This window comes from Poecilia mexicana, unplaced genomic scaffold (genome assembly GCF_051168715.1).
Source record: "Poecilia mexicana isolate PSO_F unplaced genomic scaffold, ASM5116871v1 scaffold_11, whole genome shotgun sequence".
Lineage (NCBI taxonomy): Eukaryota > Metazoa > Chordata > Actinopteri > Cyprinodontiformes > Poeciliidae > Poecilia > Poecilia mexicana.
The window spans coordinates 9,893,114-9,907,454 of record NW_028263380.1 but is presented as its reverse complement, the minus strand read 5'-3'; the positions used below and the strand labels follow the sequence as shown (position 1 = coordinate 9,907,454).

The following is a 14,341-nucleotide window of genomic DNA, read 5'->3' as shown; positions in this document are numbered from 1 at the left end:
ACTCAGGTAACATCTGCATCTTTTTTTTTTTTTGCCTGTGTTGATAGACGCCAATGACTGTGAATGCTGCTAGCTTTCAGTGGTTTAATCTGTCTAAAGTCCTTCCTGTTTGGACCCCATACTTCCTGTCAACTACAACCTGATACTTCCCAGTTCAGGCACATGTCTTTCATGCTCGTTGCCTCCGATGCAAACCAAACACAGACGCCCCCACTGTTTGTTTTTCCTGCAGGAAAGAAGCAAGGGACAACTTTTAGATACTTATTTACATGGGGAACCTCTAATTGAGCAACTCCGTGCCGCCCGATGACAAATCGTCATATTTCACCACTTTATTACTTTGGCGAGATTGATATTAAACCCCGGTTATAATGAACATCCACTTAAATGGCAGTCTTACATTTTTTTTTTTTTAGCAACGTTCCCTCAGCCTCTGGCACAACACAAAACCATTTTTAACCCGGCAGAACAATGTTTCTCCGAAATCTCCCCGGCTTCGCAGGCACCTCTCCTCTTCATTCATCACACAGCCTGAACAAGTGACCGGGGAATGACCTCGCTCGCACGCAGACGCTCACACACATACACACACACTGGCAAACTTGGAATCATCCCACACAAAAGCATGATTCATTTATCACAAACGATGGATACCTTGGAACACATGCTCCAGCACGCGCCCTCGTACACTCCCACGTAGACACGTACCTCGGCGCGCACGCTCACGTGTAGCGGCTCCTTTCACATCCGTTACAGATGGGTTCTCCTCCTCCTCGCTCCTAAATGAATATAAATATGTCTCTTTGACATCATTCATCTGCCAGAGATGAACACATTTGCCTCATTTTGCCAAAAGAGGCAGTGTTGCCTTCTCTTGTGTCGCAGAGAGACGCATATGGGGAAACCGAAATTGAAAAGCAGAGTGGCGGCAAGGATGAAAGGTTCAGAAATTAATAATAATCCAGCGGCATCTGATACGGCCTGGGACCGAACTGTAAATGATAACGCAAATGCTTAATGCGGTTTTTGTTTTGCCCTCCCACAAAGACACGCAGGAGAACAAACTTCCCACTCTTTTTTAAACACATTTCATTTGCTGCTGCCTCCGACGATCAAATCCGATCCCATCTCTTGTGACGGCGAGCATTTAAGACGTGGTGCTTTGCGGCCCATCAGCGGCATCCTCCACCTGTGCAAAACACCTTAAAGGTGCCCTGACATAATCGGTAACAATCAGGGAGAAGATGACGGCCAGATGATAAGCCGAAGGAGATATGATGGGAACAGATTGAAACAAAATGGCGGGTGACGTGGCACAAGGAGTTATGTTGTACGGGCCAGTGACGAGAATTCACGGAAGAACGCCAATCAAGTGTTTGAGAGATAAAGATCATCCAGGAAGTTTATTTTTGTTCTCTTAGGGATCAAAGAAGGAAAGCAATACACCTGTTGAGAAACCCCTTCCTGCCACATTATAAAAAAAACAAAAAAACTCTTCCATGTCATTAAGACATCCTTCAATTATAATTTAGAAACCATTACCAAACATGACCCGTACACTCGGTCGCAACGTCTTCTTAATGTTCTGCCAGTGACGCCCTGAGGGAGGCGACAGCGGTTTTCAAAGTGAACCAGCTTCTGCTGCAATCTGTGCTCCATATGTCATTAAGGCCATTAGGGAAACGCTGCGTTAACGTTAAAGCTACAGCGCCAGCCTGGTTGAATGTGAGCCGCTGTGGGTCGACATAAAAGCGCCGTCTCACTTTGTCTCCCCTTCCTCTCTTTGTCTGGCTGCCTGCCTTAACAAGCCATTGTCTTTCTTTCCCACCACCATGCTTTTCGGAACTGCATCCTCCATTTCCCCGCTTTGAGTCATTTCTCTTTCACTTTGCCCTCCCTCCACCCCCCGCTGCCTGTCTATCTCACCTTCACAGGCGCTACGCTCTGCCACTGGGGGCAGTAGAAGAAAGGGGCTTTGGGTTCTTGGGATAATACGACCAGTGAAGGAACTCTGACATTCCGAGAAATTGTTCCGGTTTTATTTATATCACCATCTTTTTTGTTCTTAGATTTATTTAGTTTAGCTTTTTTATGTTTATTTTTGATATTATTTTATAGTATTTAGAAAGAAAATAGAATCCAAATAGCATGCAATAACCTAAAGTGACACAAATTTTTTAAAAAAAATTCCAAACCTGTCTTTTACAGAACAAAAAAGATAAAAAGTTTCCATTTTGTCTCCATTTCATAAAGTAATTCATATGAGGACATAAACAAATGAGAAACAAAACATCAACTCTTGAAATGTACCCCTCATTCATCCTGGGAATTGTCTGTCTTCAGTATGATTTTTATATCTCACCAGATTTTCAAATGCATTGCAGTAACGAACCCCCCTGTAACTAGGGCACATTTCTTTTAGTTTTTAATTTATATACACTTATCCTTGCGAGATAAGCCTGTCTGCAGGGTCCATTGGGTGAGAGGCCGGTGGTTGCACCCTGGACAGGTTGCCAGGCCATTGCAAGGCAACACAGACACACAAGACAAACTACTGTGGACCAAATAAGCACAGTCTAAAAACATGACTGTGTTTGGATTGTGGGAGGAAGCCTTAGTACCCAAGAAGAACCCATCCATCCATCCATCCATCCATCCATCCATCCATCCATCCATCCATCCATCCATCCATCCATCCATCCATCCATCCATCCATCCATCCATCCATCCATCCATCCATCCATTTTCTTTACACCCTTGTCCCTTAGTGGGGTCCTGAGGGGTGCTAATGCCTATCTCCAGCTAACGTTCCGGGCGAGAGGCGGGGTACACCCTGGACAGGTCGCCAGTCTGTCGCAGGAACCCACACATGCACAGGAATAATATGCAGACTCTTTGTAGAAAGACCCTAAGCCAGAATTCACACCCAGGACGGCAATAGTGGCCATCAATGACACTGTTCAGTCATTTTACTTTTTAAAACCATTTTAAAAATGTATTTTTAGGTTCAGGGACCAATTTATTTTTAGCTTTGGGTCAGGTTGGTTTAGCTTTTTCTATTAATATTTTGTATTTCCTCTGATCGTCTTCGTCTAACATTAACATTTGTTTGATGACTTGAAATGTTATTTTTCAACAAAAAGGAGGAAAGGGCTTTCATGGCACTGTAAATATTTTGAGAACCAAAGTTTCAAATAGCTTGTCAAAATTGGAACGATAACTATTGCAAACAGTGTGTATTATGACCTTATGTTGACAATGTTTTTGACTCTATGTGCTATTGCAACAAAGTTTGACATATTTGTCCTAATATAATTTATTTGGTTTCCAGCACAGTTTGTGATCCCTAATGAGCCTTAAAGATTTGCTTTCATAAACTATGTTTTGAAACTTTACTAAGAAAAATGCACCTGCACATTTTTCTTTTATTTTAGGCAATAGAAATGATCTTTGTTGATTCAACAACGCATCACAGTTGGAAACCAAGAAACCAGTAGGGTATGTTCACCTAGAGGTTAGCTAGAGGTCAGCGAGTGTAGTGTCATGTCTCTGCTCCGATCCCGCCACCCCTCCCGTTTCTTCTTCCTCCTCCTCGTTTCTTCTCACCTCCTCCTTCCCCATTCCTGTGACAAAGAGAGCCAGTTTGGTTGCCAAGGAAACAGGCTTTTTCCACGGCGATGTTAGAACACGTGGGAAGGGCAGGGCGGCTTTTGTTTCGCTCCCGAGATGAAGGATTTTCCACATGCATGTTTAATCGCCAGACTTATGGCCCCCGAAGCCCAAGAGCCCCGGCCCATCCACCACCGCCTGATTATGCTCAATGGAGCTTCTGACACCGTCATCTTGCCTGTTTTATCACACTTCGCGGCTCTCACAGCGGCCAGCCAAGCCATTGTTGCACAGCGTTCCTGATGAGACCACAGCTGGGACCGCAGATAGTCAGATCAAACAAGGAAGGCACACATGCATCCATTAATGGGTGCACCCCTGGTCAAATAAACGTACACAAGGCTGGGCTTACAATCCTTTTTTGCCTTTTCGTGCATGTTGGCACCCACCCAGTTCTCTTTGGCTTCGCACAGCAGGGGGACAACATGGCTGATCTCCACGGGAACTGTGTGCCATTCTGCTACATCTGTGATGTATGTGGTGACACTTTTAACCCTGTGGTGAACTCTATATTGCAGGGAGACTATCCCCCCCCCCTCAGCCCCCCTGCTATTTGTTGCGTATGGCTTGAGCTAACGATATATACAAGGGTCACGGTCTGCTACAGAGTTTGCTTCCTGCATGAGGAAGAAAAAATATGCTACCCTTATCGTGGAAACCATAAATGAAATGTTTTAAAATATGACATGTTGTTGGTCATTTATCAGTCACTGTGATTTATTGCCAATTTTTGCCAAGTATACATCAAAAGTACACCAGAAATAATTCAGATGCGGATATCTTTTGATGGTTTTGAAGATGTATTTGAGCTTCACACCCCCTTGCCCTGCACTTATAATGAAACCACTTTTTTAAGGTCCATTTTGAATCAAAATTATACCAAAAGAGTAAAAAAAAACTAGTGCATAAAACGACAGCCTGAAGGTTTTAGTCATATTTGGATGTAAAAAAAATATATATATCCACCCATCACTGTGACCAATGTCTTTAGTTGTCATTGGGCAAAGGTAGAGTACGTCCTGGATGGATCACCAATAAATAAAAAAAAAAAAGTACTGTTAATTGCTATAATTTTTAAAATCCTATAAAAATTTTATCACAAACTTTAAGAATTGTGAGAAATAAATTTGCCTTAAAATGGTGAAAATCACAGACAGGCTTATCGCTTCAGGCAGACATGACTAGACCATCGTTAAGTCACATTTTGAAGGAGGCTAGACTTCATTAAACCTCATTCATTTAGTTTATTGGAATTCTGATTGTCACAAATTAAACAGAGCATCGTGTTACGATTGAAGGAGGCCTTTGGAAAGGTAATTGGAGTATTTTCTGAGTCTGGTAAGAGGTTTACTCCAAGCACTTTAAATTAGAAATAATTTAAAGTAGCCGTTCCACTGTACAGAACATAGTCGTGGAGAACATTCAAAACCGCTGCCGTCACGCCTTGGTCTGGCTGTCCAAACAAATTCCCTAGCACTAATCGTACCAGCAGACCGCAAGAAAAAAAAATCTCTAAAAACCTTCATCACGTGACGTATAGCTGAAACATAATACCGTTGGTATGAAAGTCCATGCCTGTACAATAAAAAAAAAAAAAGAGAGTGTGGAAGTTTCACTTTCTGGAGGGTGTGCCAGAAGGGAATTTTTGCTTTTTTTTTAGCAAAATATAAAAGTCAGAGAGAGAGAACTGACACAAAGAACACGACTTCTGGAGTAATGTTCTTGACAGAGATTAGTTTAAGATTGAATATTTCGTAAACTACAACAGAGGACATGGTTTGCAGAAACCAACTACTGTATTCCAGGAAGTGGTTTTCCAGGAACATGGAGGTCATGGAAAGGGGATGCTTTAATGCAGGGAAGCCGGGCAGCTCACCATCACATCATCTACCATGAATTCCACCATGTAACAGAGGGGTATTCAGTGGAAATGTGACACCATATATATATATATATATATATATATATATATATATATATATATATATATATATATATATATATATATATATATATATATCCCTCAAAGGGTTCAATCCCATCCAACTATCGGCCAATAACCTGTCTCTCTACAACATGGAAGCTCATGTCAGGCATCATAGCGGCTAAGATAAGCGGACACATGGATAAATACATGAGCACGGCACAGAAGGGCATCGGCATAAATAGTAGAGGAGCCAAACACCAACTCCTTGTAGACCACACAGTCGCCCGAGACTGCAAAACCCGACACACCAACCTGTGCACCGCTTGGATTGATTACAAGAAAGCCTATGACTCAATGCCACACACCTGGATCATTGAATGCTTAGAGATGTACAACATCAATAGGACTCTAAGAGCCTTCATTGCAAACTCGATGGGGCTGTGGAAAACCACCCTTGAAGCCAACTGCAAACCGCTTGCACAAGTGTCCATCAAATGTGGCATATACCAAGGAGATGCTCTGTCCCCACTGCTGTTCTGCATAGGCCTGAACCCCCTCAGCCAAATCATCAACAAGACTGGCTACGGATACCGACTTAAGAATGGGGCCACAATCAGTCACCTCCTCTACATGGATGACATCAAGCTGTACGCCAAGAGCGAGCGAGACATTGACTCACTGATCCACACCACCAGGATCTACAGCACTGACATTGGGATGTCATTCGGACTAGAGAAGTGTGGCCGGATGGTTACAAAGAGAGGGAAGGTCGTCCGCACAGAAGGGGTCTCACTCCCAGAGGGAACGATAGCAGACATAGAGCACAGCTACAAGTACCTGGGAATACCACAAGCAAATGGCAACCTCGATGAGGTCACAAGGAAAGGAGCCACAGCCAAATACCTCCAACGAATAAGGCAAGTCCTGAGAAGCCAGCTCAATGGCAAGAACAAGATCCGTGCAATAAACAGCTATGCCTTACCAGTAATCAGATACCCTGCCGGAATAATTAGCTGGCCAATGGAAGAGATGAAGGCCACGGATGTTAAGACTCGGAAGCTACTAACCATGCATGGAGGGTTCCACCCCAAATCCAGCACCCTGAGACTGTACACAAGCCGTAAGGAAGGAGGCAGAGGACTAGTGAGTGTGAGAGCCACTGTCCAGGATGAAACATCTAAGATCCATAAATACATCAAGGACAAAGCCTCAACGGACGAGGTGCTCAGCGAATGTCTCAGGCAATGGGGAACAGAGGACGAGGTGCTGGAGGAACCATCATGGGAAGACAAGCCCCTACATGGGATGTACCACCGACAAATAACTGAAGTGGCTGATATCAGGAAATCCTACCAATGGCTGGAGAAAGCTGGACTCAAGGACAGCACGGAGGCCCTCATCCTGGCCGCCCAGGAACAGGCCCTAAACACCAGAGCAATAGAAGCTCAGATCTACCACACCAGACAAGACCCAAGGTGTAGGTTGTGCAAGGAGGCCTCTGAGACAGTCCAGCACATAACAGCAGGGTGCAAGATGCTGGCAGGGAAAGCGTACATGGAACGACATAACCAAGTGGCGGGCATAGTGTACAGGAACATCTGTGCAGAATATGGACTGGAAGCCCCGAGGTCAAAATGGGGGACACCCCCAAAGGTGGTGGAGAATGACCGAGCTAAGATCCTGTGGGACTTCCAGATCCAGACAGACAAGATGGTAATGTCGAACCAACCGGACATTGTGGTGGTGGATAAAGAACAGAGGAAAGCCGTTGTGGTGGATGTAGCAATACCAAGTGACCACAACATCAGGAAAAAGGAGCATGAGAAACTGGAGAAATACCAGGGCCTCAGAGAGGAACTGGAGAAGGCCTGGAAGGTGAAGACCACAGTGGTGCCTGTGGTCATCGGGGCCCTCGGGGCAGTCACCCCCAAACTGGAGCAGTGGCTCAAACAGATCCCAGGAACAACATCAGACATCTCAGTCCAGAAATGTGCAGTTCTAGGCACAGCCAAGATACTGCGCAGAACCCTCAAGCTCCCAGGCCTCTGGTAGAGGACCCGAGCTCAGAGGATGAAAGAGACCACCCACGGAGGGTGAGAGGGGAATTTTTTTATATATATATATAACATAATTGGACCCTGAAACATGGAAACACAGTAAGCCCACCAACAACTGACTGAAAGTTAGGAAATGAAAAAGCCTGGACTGAGTCAACGCCCAGTTGATCTTACTGCTTTGCTGCGTGACTAGAAATGGGCTGTATGTGCAGCGGGGCAATGTTTGTCAGGGACTGATAAATGGCAAGAAGTTATTTCATTTGAAGAGGGTAGCAAAAATGTAGGACATAGTGTTCTAACTCTAATGGTGAAAATGACCCCAAGCACACATTCAAACTGGTTTTGGAATGGATGAAGTGGACTTAAGGTAAGCTTCTGGAATGGCGCTGACCTCAACCCTACTAAAATATTATGGCTTGACATTTAGGTCTGTGTTTGAAAACCAACCAACTTAAAGAAACCCAACCAATTCTAACGAGAAAAATCTTCAAATTAATAGCCCGAATTATGACCGAAGTTTGTTGATCGCCACAAGAAGCAGCCAACCTTAGATTCACACCTGTGCACTCTAGTTTTGAAGCAATATTGCAGTTTATTTTGTATCGCTCCACCTGCCCAAAGTAAGCAGGACTTTTATAACTATCATAAACGCATGCAAGCATCTCATTGATACCAATTGCTGCCCACCTTGACCGCATTTTAAAGATGGAAGACAGCCGTGGTCTGGTTTGGTGACTGGTAGGCTTCACTGTTTGTTTGGCCCTCACGTGTTTGTTTCCGGCCTGGTTCCAGATATGTATGTTCCTTATTGTCACACAACAATTCTGCAGAGCCTCTGTGGGCACGCATTTTCCACTGACATTTACAAATCACGCACTTTGTTTCATACATAAAAAAGGGTCAAGCAAACAAAACCCGGGCCCGGATATGCAAGTGAAAACACGTTTAGATTTCTCCGGAGGTTTACATACAGAGTGACTAACCAAAGTTGTTGTGTGAAGAGACAGTCACGTATACCTCCAGTGTCTCTGACTCCATCATTGTGACATAAACATGTAAGTGTCACTGTCAATACAGAAACTTAGCACACACAAAAAAAATATGTAATTTACGACTTCTGAAGTTCAGTCAAAGGTCATGGCTTCCTGCTGTGCTGGACACATAGAGGAACCCCAGGTAAATATGTAAAAAATAATAATAATAATTAAATTAATCTTTCATAGTAGCAGCACAACCCAGCTCAAATAAAATAAAAAGTAAAGAATCCAATATTTAATTGAAGAATTTACTCCATAAGTGCCAAAAAAAAAAATCACGAGTAGTGAGCAGGGTAGTGCAGAAAAGAATGTTATTTTAGGTTCACCAAGTGTCCATAACCTGCATTAGATTTTATCTCCAGGTGTCTGGGAGGCATGCCAGGAAAAAACCTGAACACAGGTTACCTAAACTGAGCTTGGAGTTTAAATGCTTTTGGTTCAGATCAGACCAAGATTAGAGCACTCTGGATTTGTTTGGCATGTGTCGAAAGGTTAAAAAAAAAAAAAAAAACATCTCATGCCCACCCAGTGTTAAGCACGGTGGAGGATCTGTGAATCTGACGATCTGTTCTTTTTCGAAAGCTAATAGGATCATTAACAGAGTGCATGGTATCATTAACTCTTTAAAGTACTAATATATTTTCCAAAAGAATATAATGGCTTCTCCCAAAATTTGGAAAAGCTGTCATTGTTGGGTCTTTGACCTGACACTGACCCACAACAAATAACCAAGTCACCACAGACATCAGCATCAATCAACACCACAGGCTCCATAGACCTAAATCCCACAGAAAAGTTACTCTTTTTTGAATTTCCCAACCTTGTGAAACTATATAAAGTTAATGAAGAAGTGCTGTGCTGTTGTAGGACCTCCAAAATGTGTTTCACACAATTGAACAGAACCATCAATTTCTTCTTATTTTGTCCCCCAACTACATTTTTTTTAATTAAATATAAAGATTATGCTACTCCAATAAAGATGAATTTATTTGAAGGCTTTTTCGTGCTGCATCTGTGATGCCCTTGCAGAAATGAGGCATCTCTTCTGCGTTTCCACCACTAGGAGTGCTGCAGCTTTGCACAAAAACCAGTCCTCCCAATTCCCCCAGCACTGCTGCTTCTCTCACCGTGAGCCATGAGGAGCAGAGGAGGAAGGGGAGCTGACACCCAATAAAAGCTCACAAGCAGACACCCTCTTAATCATACACTTTATTATGTTTGTGCTTTACAGAAACAATCGGTTCCACATTGAACCAGTTGCGGGGTGATAATATATTGTGAGGGACGGACAGATAATGCAGACAAAGTGATTGCGGATGACAAAACAAATATATGTTCAAGCGAGATCTTAAAAATAAATCACATTTCCAGCACTTTGTGAAACAGCGACTGCAGAGACAAACAGCAGTACACGCTGAGTTTAAAGAAAACAATTTTTCTGAGATTTTTTACCATTTCTTACAACACAAAAAATTCTAAATTCTAACACACATATATAGACATTTTATTAAAGTAGTAGGGGGATTTTCTTGATTTCTTTCGCAAGTTTAGCGTAGCAGAAACAAAACAAAGGGAACATTCCATGTGTTGTTGGAGCTCCTCGGTTCTGTTTGTGCTGCTCATGGTGTGGAGGGGTCATGACCTTCGAAGATGCACTCAGACCTGCCATACCACTGGGAGGTCAACTTGAGGGTCTGAAGACAAAAGAAGCAAAGGTATGAAACATATAAAACATCTCAAGAAGCAGATAAAAATCTCAAAATTCAAGTTTATGTTATTTTGTTTCCTTTTAAAAAATATTTTCTTTGCTAAAAAACAAAAAAAGGTCAATCTAAACTATGGAAATTGGATGAGTTGTGCTCTGTGTGGAAACAACACTTTGCTCTACCTTCGACCTCCCAGCTAACTCATTGCAGGGTTGACTTATTGTCTCATTTGTCTGATTTCTATATGGACGAAGCAGCTCCGTGAGAACATATTTTAGAATTCTTTAAATGAAATCAGGCATAGAGCAAACACCACTGCAACAAATCAAGAGATAGTAAAAGAACTGACCAGGACATGGTCTTCTGGAGACGAATGTGTAACTTGTGCTTAATTTTACAGTAAATCTGGCTAGACTCTCTACGGAGAGTATGAGAACCAAAACTGGAAACTTAAAATCACAACATAGCCACTCCACATTTTGTTTCTTTTAATTTTTAGTCAAAATCGCAAATTTAAAGAAAAATAATAATAAAAAAAAAAGGTTAAACACTTTATGTCATTGTTTTGATTTCCTGGATTGCCCTCTACCTCAAGTTGCCAGTCCAAGATGGCGCCCTTGTGGTTGACCTACTGTCTACCTCTACTTCAGCTTTGGGTCCTATTGTTCTTTTCTTGTGATGTGATTTGTACTGTGGTTTTCACTGTAAAGTGCTTCCGTCACCTTCGTTGGTTGCGCTGTATAAATCAATAAATCAAGCAACCATGCAGACACACTCACACCCGAGGGCAATTTAGAGAGACTATTTAATGGTCGTGTGTTCGGATCATCAAAGGAAGCTGACTTACGAAGAGAGAGACTCTCCAGGACTTTTTTTTTTTTTTCACTGCAAAGCTACCAACTTTTCCACTGTGCAGCCTCACATTAGATCACATTATGCATTTTAGTTTAAAGAATCTCATACAGGTTCTGTTTATTCATTTATTTTCAGTGTCTTTGTATCTGGGAACTGTTTGCAGTGAACCAAAGCAGAAAGATGTTAACATTGCCTGCTTCAGCATTTGCTTATTTCTTTCCAATAATAATAATAATAATGGCACTGCAACATTTAACATTATCACATATGTGACTTGACCAAAATTTAAAAAAAGTGTGAGGGATGTTCAAATGTTAGAACTTTAGCGAGGCAAAATATACATGTAAACTGTTCCTTCCCTATCAATCACAAGTTGTGGTCGTCATGTTTGGGGACAGCGCCCATCGTCCTCCCCCCCCCCACCCTTCCCTGCCTGTGGTCCTGCCACCGTTGTTGAGTGGGTGACCTTTTCTCTCGGCTAATCCACACCAAAAAGCCCTAATTACTGCTGCCGCTCCACCGGCCTCCTCTGACCCAATAATCAATACAGCCAATTGGCTGGCGGATCGCCCCGTCAGGCACCGGAGCTTTACATGCAACTCAGAGTTAAGTCTGCGTGTCTCAACATGCGTGCTTATGCGTACGTGACCTCATGACACAGCGACGGCAATTTCATTATAAGACCTTGCAGGGAGGAAAGGCAGGTAAGGACTTAAAGGTGATGCCGTTTGGATCGGCCGCTACGGCAACAGAAAAACAAACAAGAGGATGACTAAAAAGTAACCCTACACGCACTTGTATTTACACACATCCCTCCCTCCGCGCTGAATGTTGTGACACCAGTTGACCTTATTGAGCTGCTGTTGTGCAAAGAGTCCCTGATTAGAATATCTTCCCTTTAACCTTTAGTAGAGTGACGCATCTCTGGATAGCAAAGAAATAAAATAGGTGTTTATACTGAGAGATAAAAGCATTCTGTTGACATTTTATTTCACTGAAAGTCCTGATGACTTTTTCATGTAGAGTGCTTCCTGATGATGAGCTGACAGTGTGAGAGGCGTATGCTGCCCAAAGCACTTGTACCTTTATTGCTATACCTCCTACTTTCTATCTCCTGATATTTTTTTTTTTGCATACCTGTGCATGCCTGAAAAGCCTGAGGATATCTCGGAGCAATAACAGATGCAACATGATATGGAAAAGAGGAGTTTAATTTAGACAGCTGCAGAAACAGTCATATACTGTAAAAAAAAGGAAAAGAAAAGAAAAACAGAAGTAACCAATCTTTCCCTCTTCCGTTTCCCCTCTTCCCTTCTTTTTCTGTCATTCTCGTCTGCTGACAGTCTTTGATTCTATTAGACAAGTTAATGAAAAGCAACAAAGAAGAGCCGACTGGCAGCCTGCACCTGTCAGAGTGTATGTCTGCGTATGCATACCCGCCAGTGTCTATGTCACGCTGTCTTCTGTCCTCAGGCACGCCAGTCAACACGGTGATGAGACATTAGGAGTGATGAGAAGCTCGTCTGTATGCCTCCGAGGTGGGCTCCGCTCTGCAAACTGGAAAACGGTTATGAATATAAACGTCTTTTTCCCACATGAGGTGAAGAGAGAAAGTTAGGTAAGGCATCGCTTGTGCGGCACAGCAGAATGTGGAAAATGTACATGGTCAACATGTTGTGTCAGGAACAGAGATTGGTAGAATTCCCCAAAAATTCTACTCAAGGAAAAATAAAGAGTTGCCATCCAAATTATGTTTTTTTTAAATACTCTTACTAGATGGATGGTTCGAGCAGTCTGTCTGGTGCAAATAGACAACGAATGTCATTTTTAAGGCACTTTACAAGATATCTAGAGATAAATCGTATCAGGAGAAATGCAACGCAATCATAAGGACAGATTCAAATTCAGTTGCATTGCATATATCCCAGTTTGATCCTACTTATAATGCAATGCAACCAGCTTCAGTTCAGAAACCAATCCCAGTAGCATTGGGTCAGGGCTACTTTCTATAGGGAAAGCGTAACCTCCCATGCAGAATTACTGGCAGTCGAAGCCTGGTTTGTCTGGGAGTGAAACACAACTTAAACAGAAGTGCTGAACTGTTACATCCTTTTATAGAAGTGGGCTAACATCGCCAAGTCGACAGTGCTCATGAGATAATTTTTTTTTTTTTTTGAAAAAATAAATAAATAAATAAATAAAAATCCAGATTTCATAATTACAAGATAAGGTGCCTATTTATTTTTTCTAGGGTGAATGAAATGCACCTCCATTGAATAGAGACAGTTTATGACACAATGGGAATATATAGGAATCGCTGAAGAGATGAATTACACAGATCTTGACCGATGACATTACTGGGAGTTTGTTAGCTATTCAAACTGAACGAGTCGGGGTGTGAGCACCTGGGTACTTGAATGCATCTATAGATTTTACTGAAAGAGTTTGTTTTATGCATGTTTATTTCTCTAAACATGTATAAAAAAGCGTCCCATTTTGAATCTACTGCCTCCACGCTCAACTGTGCTAAACTGAGCCAAAGCCTTCTGATTTCTGTTCAGCGAGTGCATTGATTTGCTTTTCTTTCAGGAAAACCTTTTCAATGGACTCGTGTCATTAGCATTAGCAATTAGCATTGAGAACTATGCACATTTTAACTGTTTTCTTTCCTAAAGATGCTGTTACATTAGAAGAAACTTTCGAATATTATTCAGTTTTCACTTTGAAACAGGCTGTATTAATCATGCTGTCCATGTAAAGAAGTAATAGGCACATTTTGCCCATCCATCAGCAGAGGTTGATAAGGTGACACCATTACTGAGATCTGCGGTCAGCTGTGAATTATCTATCAGCTCTGGTCAGCACCCTGTTCAGAGAGAACCAATAACTCCTTGGTGCAGACTCTTATGACATCTCATTTTTTGCTTTGAATAAAGCATGTTGACTTGGAAACATAGATTTGCTGATATGTTGTGTTTTTTTATGTTGAAATTGTTTTTAACCTGAAACAGTTATTGATGCGAGAATTATTTTCTTATTTGGAAGTTCTTGGTTAAATTAAAAAAATATATATTCATGTTAAAGCGTCAA

The 14,341-nt window shown here is 42.2% G+C and overlaps 1 protein-coding gene across 1 annotated transcript in view; it reads right to left on the bottom strand.

The window, feature by feature from the left end:
- Positions 1-9,881: 9,881 nt before the first annotated feature.
- Positions 9,882-14,341, bottom strand: part of hoxa1a (homeobox A1a) — a 28,125-nt gene continuing 23,665 nt past the window's right edge. Inside the window, exons 3-4 of the mRNA XM_088010147.1 lie at positions 12,688-12,808; positions 9,882-10,384 (exon numbers count right to left, since the gene is read on the bottom strand). The gene's annotated coding sequence lies outside the window, so the exon portion shown is untranslated. The remainder of the gene's footprint in view (positions 10,385-12,687; positions 12,809-14,341) is intronic.